We start from the raw sequence: 9,741 nt of genomic DNA on the forward strand, positions 1-9,741 counted from the left end.
TCTTCTACTTTTTTAATAGAAACAAAATCTGAAAAATCACCAAAAGGTTGAAAGAAAAGTTAAACACTATTAACAGCAATACATGAGGAGAAAGACTGAGTGTTTTAATTTTTTAAATACTTTTATACATTTTCAAAAATTTTGACACTGAACTTTAGAAATTATAGGCAAAAAGAAAAAAGAAAAAGCAACCAATATATGGCCTTGCTCTAAATATTAAAAATAAGCTTAGACGGAGATGGAACTAAAACTGTAGTATTCTTGTGTGTATGTCACATGGAGAAATACTCAGTGAGACAAAATGTTTGAATCTTGTTAACTATGATAGAAACAAAATGTCTATAGGTGTGTGAAGCGGAAGGTGTATGTGTGTGTGTCTATGTGTCTGTGTGTGTATCTATCACGAGTAGAAGACATTTAAAATAATACTTGTTATTGAGCTATGATAAAAAAAAATCACCATTTAATTACTTATGAAGTTCAGCATGATTTGCCAAACAATTAAGATTTTTATTTGTATTCATGACTGTTGGAGGAAAAATGCTTAAATACCCATTTGGTGAAAAGATTTAGATGACTTCTGCTCTGAAATCCATTTGCTTATCATCTTCTCTTGGCATAGGGAAAGAATGACAAGATCAAAAAATCTCTATTATGTTTATTCTGCCTTATGTAAATACACAATTCTTCTTAATAGAGGTAGCAATAGTACTAATCAAACAACTCGTATTTGAAAAAATATATTTTCTCATCTCCTGCTTATTTTCTAGCATGCATTTAAATATCTAATTTCTAAAAATTAGATATATCCTGCCTTGTTTGAGAAAACAGTACACTATACAGAAGATCAGGCTAAAGAGCTTATTACATAGCTATCTAAATTGAAGAGAAATTTGTGCTTTATCACAGAATGGCAGGTAATTGATCTGATACAAAGTTCAGACGAGTAAGATTTTAAGAAAACGATTTGTCCATTTATCAGTTATGTGACTTGGAGCAAGTCACTTGATCCTCAGTTTATTTGTAAAATTTAATAAGTAATAATACTAGCACCTACCACCTAGTATTGTTGTGAGGATAAAATGCGATCTTATGAGTGAGCACCTGGTTCTTACATTTTCTTTTTTTCCAGCTCTGTTATGTATTGCTGATGAAAATTATTTCTAAAAATTGACTTATACATATGTTTTCAAGAGCAGTTTTTATTTTGTAATGTGAGATACTGGTAGAATTTGCTAGGAGTAGTAAATTGGCCTTAAATTACAAGGGATGATTAGTTGTCCTTATTAGCTACTGGTTTGATCCAAAAGCACTGCAGTATTGTAAGTTACTCATTGCTTTTCAATCAATGTTTAAAGATTTTGGTTCCAGCAAGGAGAATGGCAAATGTTGATGCAACCAGACTTGCAGAGCTCCCTTTGCAAATAAATAATGCTTGGTTTTGATTTTTCCAAGTAACACTTCAGACTACATTTTCTCCCCTCATATGTGTTTGCACTGGAATCAGAAATGTTTGTCCATGCCCCTAGTCTAAGTGAATGGGTTTTTGACAAGCATAAGGGATGTTTCTGGATCTGTTTCCTCCTCCTGTGAAATGGCAAAATATTTACTCTATTTATAAGAGGGAAACTCAGCCCCGCACCAAGGCGATCATTTTGTGTCCTTAATAAAGAAAAGTAATGGTAACAAGAACTAGGCCAAATGTCAGTCTGCTTGTATTGACCCAGCTTCTACTGTAGCAGGTTATATACATCTATTCTGGGTAACATTCAACCTATTGAAAGTGGCTTCCTTGTCACGGTGAATTACTGTTATCATCAGGGTAAGTTTCTAATCATATGCTTTTGACTATGGAGAATCAATCAACCCAACAAACAACAGCTGCCAATGGAATATTTGGAGCTTATTTAATTACGTCTAGCTTTGAAAGAACTCTATTGTGACTGAACAGTGTTGGACCACTCAATTGATCTTTAATGCACTAAGCAAACGCATTTAATTTGAGGGCATCTTAGTGACTTTCATGTATAAAGGGCTCTAATGTCCTGCTCATATTTTTCTACCCTTCTGTACTCACATAACAACATTTCCATATGCAGTATGACCAGGTGCTCTGAGATATTTTTCCAGTACTAGGAACGGATAATAACTATGAAGAGTTCTATATATGCATTTCAGCCCATCATTAACTTTAGTTTAAAATATAAGATTTGAAAAGGATCCACATATTTGAGGTGGAAGAAAAAAGCGGGTATTATTTGTTCAGGTATCTAGTGGGCAGAGAAAGCAGTGCTTAATGTAACTTTTTTGGTAGTTAATTTCAAGGCACCCCAGGTATGTCTGAAGTTTTGGCTCACACAGTGTTATATAATTTTTGGCTCAGGCCATTAGCTAGAGTAAAATGGCAAGAAGGTCTGCACTAGTATTAAAAAAATGACTCACCAGGAAAAATTTGATTTAAAAATAATAACATTAAGAGCAATACTATCAAATTCCTATGGCATTTCATAGCTTACAAAGCATATTAATTAATTTGAAAAACTTCCCCACATTAACCCTATGAAAGATGGGAGCCATCTTTTATATCTATTTTGAGACTCTGAAGAGTGACCAGTGATATTCAGAGAAATTGTATTAGTCAGGGTTCCCCGGAGACACAGAACTAACAAAGGTGTATACATGTCCATTAACACCCTCACTGACACATCCAGAATAACGCTGGATCAAATGTCTGGGCGCCTCCTGGCCAAGTCAAATTGACACAAAAAATCATCCATCACAGAAATTAAGTAATTTGTTGAAGTTAAATTGATGAAGTTGAGATTGTTATTACCCAGGCATTTCGACTTCTAGCCCAATGTAGTTTTTCTTTATACTATATTATATTTCTTACACAAATGTTCTTAAAGCAAATTGGGAAGATTGTAAATTTCTTTAGGTCATAGATCCTTCAATATATGAAGAAAGCTTGAATGCATCTATTTGACAGACCTGGAGCAGTTACTATCTGCTACTAAGGTTTCCACTACAGATACAAGAAAAAAGTGTCCTCACAATTTCTAACTGATTGTGGCAGCCAAGACTGAATGGAGGAATACAGGAGAAAAACATGGTAATACAGGGGAAAACGGAGAGAAAATATTTGCAACTCAGAAATAATCTTGAAAAGAGTGAACAAGATAATTTACTCCAAAAAAAGAATCGAAAATTTGAGTTAAAAAAAAAAGAAAGCTTGAGAAGGATTTGGTAGATTGCATATTCATTTCTTGTTGGAAACTTGCTTTAATCTTAGGGACATATTCATAGGAAAAACTGTACAAAGAAGTTCTTTACAAGTTCTCAACGATGAAAATCATTTTGACATCATGCTTTCATTAGAAGACATATACAAAAATGGTTTTTGAATAAACATTTTCATGCTGAATGTCTTATAAGTGAAAGATATGAAAATACACTGCAAGAATCCACTTGTACAAAAAAATCTTTGCCATTTTTACTTTTTTCAGCTCAACACTTCACAGTCCTTTGCGGTGAGAATTTTACATTATTTAAAATGTTCTTTTACTAGGCAGTTCAGTCAAATAGTTTCTCCTGTAGTCAACTTTAAGGCATCATTTTGAAAGAACGTATTTTTCCCTGAAAGTGTGCCTGTTATTAACCACACACTATTATCCTAGAGCAGTAGGTAAGTGTTGCAAAGAAAGTACATTTTTCTGCTTGTCACTGCACATTATCATAGTCACCATACTTGCTGAGGGACTTACTAGTGTTAAGGTTTCTCTTTTAAATATGATGACACCTGTTATTTTCCTTTCTTTAAGCTTTTCGGTGCTTCACAAGAAATAACACACTACAAACACAAAATTAAGTTGTGATTATGAGAAAACAGTATAGTGAGTTAAGCGGTATATTTAAAAAACGAATGGCTCAATTACTCAAATCCTTGTGGTGCAGTTTTAATAGTACCAATATTTCCTCAGATTAAATAGACAAAGGCATTAATAACTCAGGTCACCAAGTGTTTACTGAATTCCTACCATGTACAAGGCAATCCACTAAATCTGAAGTAAAGTAAATATGAGACTAGTTTATTACTCTCTAGAAGCTTACCACTATGGTAGGAAACAAGATGTAATCATATAAAAAATTAAAGTTTTAAATAAAGGTTCAAGGCAATAGAAGACATGTCATTTGGCTGTACCTGATTAATTTCTAAATGGATTGTACAGGCAAAAGTGATTGCAGTTCAGAGGAGAGAGAGGGAGATCTTTTCAAGGATGGACGGCAAATAAAAGGCCTACAGAGGAGTAATTTGTGAGTTTTTCTGATAACTAAATATATTTTGAGAGTTGCTGAGACATGCTTGATGGCATATACAAAAATTAGGAAGTAGAAAAACACAGGTAGATTTATTAGAACATAATTTTGAGATCACATTAGAATGGGCCTTCAATACCAGAAACAGGGATTTTATACCCAGATCCTGTAAACATAGTGGACCTACTGAGGGTTTGAGCAGAAAAATGACATGATAAAAGTGATTTTTATGGCTGATAGTATTATGAGTAGATTGGAAAGGAGAATGTGAAGGCAGAGAGAGTAGATTAGAGGCAGTCACAATGTAAGGTAGTATGACTTTTATCTAAGAAATAACTTGAAGAAAAACAAAAAAAAAGGTATTGAAAAGTGAAAGCATGGCCTGCAGAGAAGGGAGAAAGGGAGGGGGGTTTGAACCTAGAGAGGTTGGAAAAAACAGGAAAGTCGATTGAGGGGTGACTTGGAAGGGAAGAGTAGGGGTAATTTTGCTGAAGGCATATGGAAATTGCAGTAACATAGGGATATCCAAGTGTGATGCCCCATAGGAGTTGACCAATGCAGGAATGGTAGTAGGACTGGAGATAAGGGTTGGAACAGAGATGAACAAATGGTATAGCTAAAGCCAAGAAATTGGAATAAAACCAAAGTTGACATTAGTGAGGGAAAAAGGAAACACCAAGCTTGAACCTGGTGGGGGCACATACTCAAGATGAGGGGGAAGAGAGTTGCTAGGAAAGGCTTTAGGGATATGTTAGGAATAAAAACTAGTAACATGATAGCAGCTAAAGGGCCATTGAGTTAAAAAAAAAAGGGGGGGGAAAGTAGGGGTGTTACTGACAGGATCAAATGGCAGAGGAGCCAACAGATTTGGCAATTACATTAGCATTAATTTTGAGAGTTTCTTCGACAACTATTTAAGGAGTGCCCACTACATACCAGGTCCTATTCTAGGTGCTGAGGATATAGCAGGGAGCTCTCACGGGGATTACATTAAACAAAGGAAATAGACAATAAACAACTAAGAAAATAGATGTATAATATCCTAAGGTGATAAAGAATGTGAAGAAACATAAAGAACATCATAAGGGGATGGAGAGTGAGAATTGGAGGGTGTGATGGTAGTCATGGTAACGGGAGCTAATAGGCACTCCGAAAGGAAATGAGGGAGTGAGATCTGTGGATATCTGAAGGAAGAAGGTTGAATTTCAATAGGAGGAATCAAAACCAAATTCACAGACAGAAGATGAAGAATTTATGTTGGAATAAATTAAGGTTTTGTGTATCTAGTTTTTTTTTTTTTTTTTTTTTTTTTTGTGAGGAGATCAGCCCTGAGCTAACATCCGCCAATCCTCCTCTTTTTTTGCTGAGGAAGAGGGCCCTGGGCTAACATCGGTGCCTATCTTCCTCCACTTTATATGGGACGCCGCCACAGCACGGCTTACCAAGCAGTGCGTCGGTGCGCACCCGGGATCCGAACCAGCGAACCCCGGGCTGCCGCAGCGGAGCGCGCGCACTCAACCGCTTGCGCCACTGGGCCAGCCCCGTATCTAGTTTTTTAAAGAATAAACTGGTAAATCCTCTTGATAAGGAGCCAGTGGTGAAAGAAGTTTTGAAGACATTTAATAGGAACCAAAAAATTAAAGTTGTGGAGAAACATGCTAAAATTAGGGTATCTCCTCCATGGTCAGGTCATTAAAACCATCTGTAAATGTCAAAACGACTATGAAAATTCTTAGACGATAGTGCTACCTTTCTGAATTCATTCTCCATCATTGCCTCTAAATATGCATTTTATTTTACAAGATTTTTAAATACATATCATTTAAAATAGCTGCAAAAATATGATCATATACATTCTCTCTTTTATCTTTTACTTAACTCACCCTTGTCTTATTCCATCTACAAACTTTCCCTATTCAAATAGGGAAATTAGGATATTCAAATAACCTAATTATATATTTCCAGGTTGTGCACTCAATATTTTCCTCCAATTAATATAATCATATAAAGCATACTTACATAAATAAGACACATATCTATATAGGATTGTATTTTAAAATATAGTTGATAATTTATTGTATATACTTTATACATGTGATTTTTGTGATCAATGTTATGTTGTATTAATACTTCTTAGCCAACAGGTATATCTCAAATTCATACATTTTAATAGCTGCATCAGAGTCTATGCTTAGATGTTCTAAAATTTACTTAACAATTTTCTTATTGTAAGTTATTCTTTGTTTCCGTTTGTTTTCTTTCTTTTTTTCCATTATGAACAATGCTGCAACAAATATCCTTGCACATGTATCCCTTATGTACTGGTATTTTTATTTTATAGGTAAAGTTACAGGGAGTAGATTATACACTGTAGTTTTCCATCTCTATGCTTGATTTTCACCCTTAACCTGTATGAAAGCCCTTTTTTTCCTACGCCTAAACTCCAAGGCCTATTTAAATATCACATAATATGTTTAATAAAAAAAAAAAATCTTCCTAGCCTCAGAATTGCCAACATACTTTGTATAATGACTCTTTGTACCCAATATTCCATATCCCTTTTTTAGATAGCATTTTCTTGAAAGCGGGAAACGTCTAATTTTCATACAGGCTTCTTCATACAGGCTTAGCAGAGAGCTTTTCTCATAGAAGACAAAAAATACAAATTGACTTCTTGATATCTAAATTTTAAAATACTACTTGAGATCAATTTTTAGGAAATAAACACAAGGAATATATTCCTGCCTTTAGAAAACTGTCTTGTTATATGCATCATAGGTTTTTTTTTTACAATTCCTTTCATATTTAAGATTCTGATAGCTTTTAATCAGATATTGGTGACTGCCAAAAGTAATCTAGTAAGAGAGGTGGAAAAAGATTCACATTCAAGTACCTAGCCTTATTCGTATAGCTATAAAATAAACTTATAACATTAAAATATATATCATTAGAACAATTATAGGATATCATTATGCTTTTTCCCCACCTTTCCTTAGATCTTATACTTCTGTTAGGCAGAGGGTGAGAGGAGATGGGTACGAATGGAAATGATACTAGAAACAAATTAAAATTCTTCACCATGTAAAAAGAAATCTTACTGGTCTGTAGGATAGGGCATTGTCCTTCATGTTCACCAAAAGTCTACAATACAAAACCAGCCAGTCTCTTGGGAGAACGTGGAAAGTTTGGGGGAAATCTAATTATATTTTATTTGCAGAAGGAATCAATATGGTAGTACATCTCAAGTTCAATTCAATCACAAATGTGAAGAACAGATTTGCATTTACATCTAAGCAGAAGCACGGAGGATTAAAAAGATTTCAATATAATTTAGCAATCCCTTTGTCAAAATAGGGCATTCATTGAACATAATGACACTCAAGGCCATCCTTCCAATAAATTACCCTATAAAAGCTCCATAAAAAATTTAATATGGTACAGGTTGGGGAATATAGGTAATTAAATGTGTTGCAGAGGTAGAAAGAAGACCTTGGGAAAAGTAAAAGATTGTAATTAAGAGTTGAAAGAATAATTCTGAAATAAATGGATTATTTTAAGAAAATCTTATCAGTATGTTAATCACTTTAGTTCCCTTATCATGGGAGAGAATCTTAAATAGCTGCTTGGGTCACTGGTAGCCAACCCCTTGGCGTTTACAGATGTTAGGAGTTTCATAACAGACAGGCTCTAAACCTTGATTACTTTTGTAATAAGAACATTGTTGCTTGTCAATCTCCAATCTTTTTAATACCCTAATGTCAGATGGAAACAAAATCAACTCCTGGATGGCAGGCAAGCTGCACTGGGATTGGGTAAGACTCGAAACCGTTGTCTGCAACAGAGAGATAAGCCAGGCTGAATTCTCTGTGGTCTGTTGAGACTATATTATGTGAAATGAAGAATTTACAAGCAGAAACAGTAGCTAAAAATCTCATTACTAATGACTTTTGAGTAGCCATGGTTTCTGGTTTTTCATGCAAGTCTGTAAGAGACTTAACAAAGATGGGAATGTGGGCACAAAAAAGGGATAGCAAGTAAACAGAATCTGGGACTAAAATAGAAAACTGTAACTGTGTCTTGAAAGTGTTTGTGATATTGGCTGAAGAGTGAACTGTACAGGGTTTGTTTAAACAAAAGCTATGTAAATCTTTGCTCAGCTGGTTGCTCGAGAAAATAAATGGAAGCAAACAGAGGAAAACAGACCACAGGCTAGAAGAGTTTGTCAAGAATGATAACGGGAATTGAAGCAACAGGATTTAAAAATGATAGCCCGGCCTCTGTAAATAATGCAAGCTCTTCAGGATGCACTAGAGACCCAACTCGACAGCATAATAATTTTAGCTAAACACCTGCTATTCCCACCATGAGACTCCATAAACTAAAGAAGAAAGCTGAGGAATTTTATACACCCAAAGCGACAACTGTTAGAAGAGTGGGAAACCCGGCACCTTTAAATCTCAGATTTTATCCTTTAGTTGCCCATGACTTACTTTACTTCCCCAGGAGATTTTACAGCACTTAAACTAGATAAGGAAGACAATTAAAGCATCTCAGTTTTTGTCTAACCACGCTAAAAATAGGAGCGGCAGGTCTGAAGCAGAAATTTTGCGCCGTTGTACGCAAACAAAATTCAGCTGACAACATAAGGAGTAAAATGACTACAAATGAGCTAAAGATACAAAAGTAAGTTAGGTAAAATTCCCACGAATGCTGTTCCTTTCCCCCTAAATATTTTACTTTCCCATTAAAATCCTCTGACATCGATAAAACACATTTAAGTTGGTAGGACAGGTTGAGAAAAAATCTTAAGGAGCCAAAACTAATAACAGCATGTATCATCTGGAGGACAGTCAGGCAAGAGGCCTTCTTTTCTCATTAAGCTTCTGAGTGAGGGCTCAGCACCTGATAAGGTGTGGGGCTGCTCCCCCAGAGATAGGATTCCCACCGACACAGAATAACTCGAGAAAAACTGACCTGAAGTTGTAAATCAGTCATTTATACAACATTGGAATGCCATTAGCCCTCAGAAACTGTTTTACTTCAAGATACCCAGAAGTAGGCCCTTGCTTTATATCTCACCTCAGCACTCTAGATTAACCAGACATGTACAAGGAAATGAATTTCTCCCTGTTGATTTCTTCATTGCAATCTTGTGCCCACAAAATTTCAATGGATCTGCTTTAACAGGTTTAAAAGGCCAAGTTAGGAAATTTACTTGTACCTGGTTCTCAAAGTGAACTTCTTTATCTCAAGAGAAGTTAAAGAATTCAAAGGGGTCACAGATATTTCTTTGAAGCTCCAAAGAGTTCTTTGGTAATGATGGTGAATTGTGAACAGCGTGGGCAATACCACTGGTATCTTTCCTTACAGTGCTTCTCGACTCATTTGTGACTTGGGGGAGAGGACAGCATTCCTGAAGTCCCA

At 35.3% G+C, this 9,741-nt stretch overlaps 1 non-coding gene across 1 annotated transcript; it reads left to right on the forward strand.

The window, feature by feature from the left end:
* The first annotated feature begins 2,972 nt into the window (after positions 1-2,972).
* On the forward strand, positions 2,973-3,102 carry LOC131401545 (small nucleolar RNA SNORA31). Its single transcript, XR_009217738.1, has one exon. It is a non-coding gene; the product is annotated as a small nucleolar RNA SNORA31 (small nucleolar RNA).
* Positions 3,103-9,741: the final 6,639 nt, after the last annotated feature.

The sequence above is a fragment of the Diceros bicornis genome, chromosome X (genome assembly GCF_020826845.1).
Source record: "Diceros bicornis minor isolate mBicDic1 chromosome X, mDicBic1.mat.cur, whole genome shotgun sequence".
Taxonomy (NCBI): Eukaryota; Metazoa; Chordata; class Mammalia; order Perissodactyla; family Rhinocerotidae; genus Diceros; species Diceros bicornis.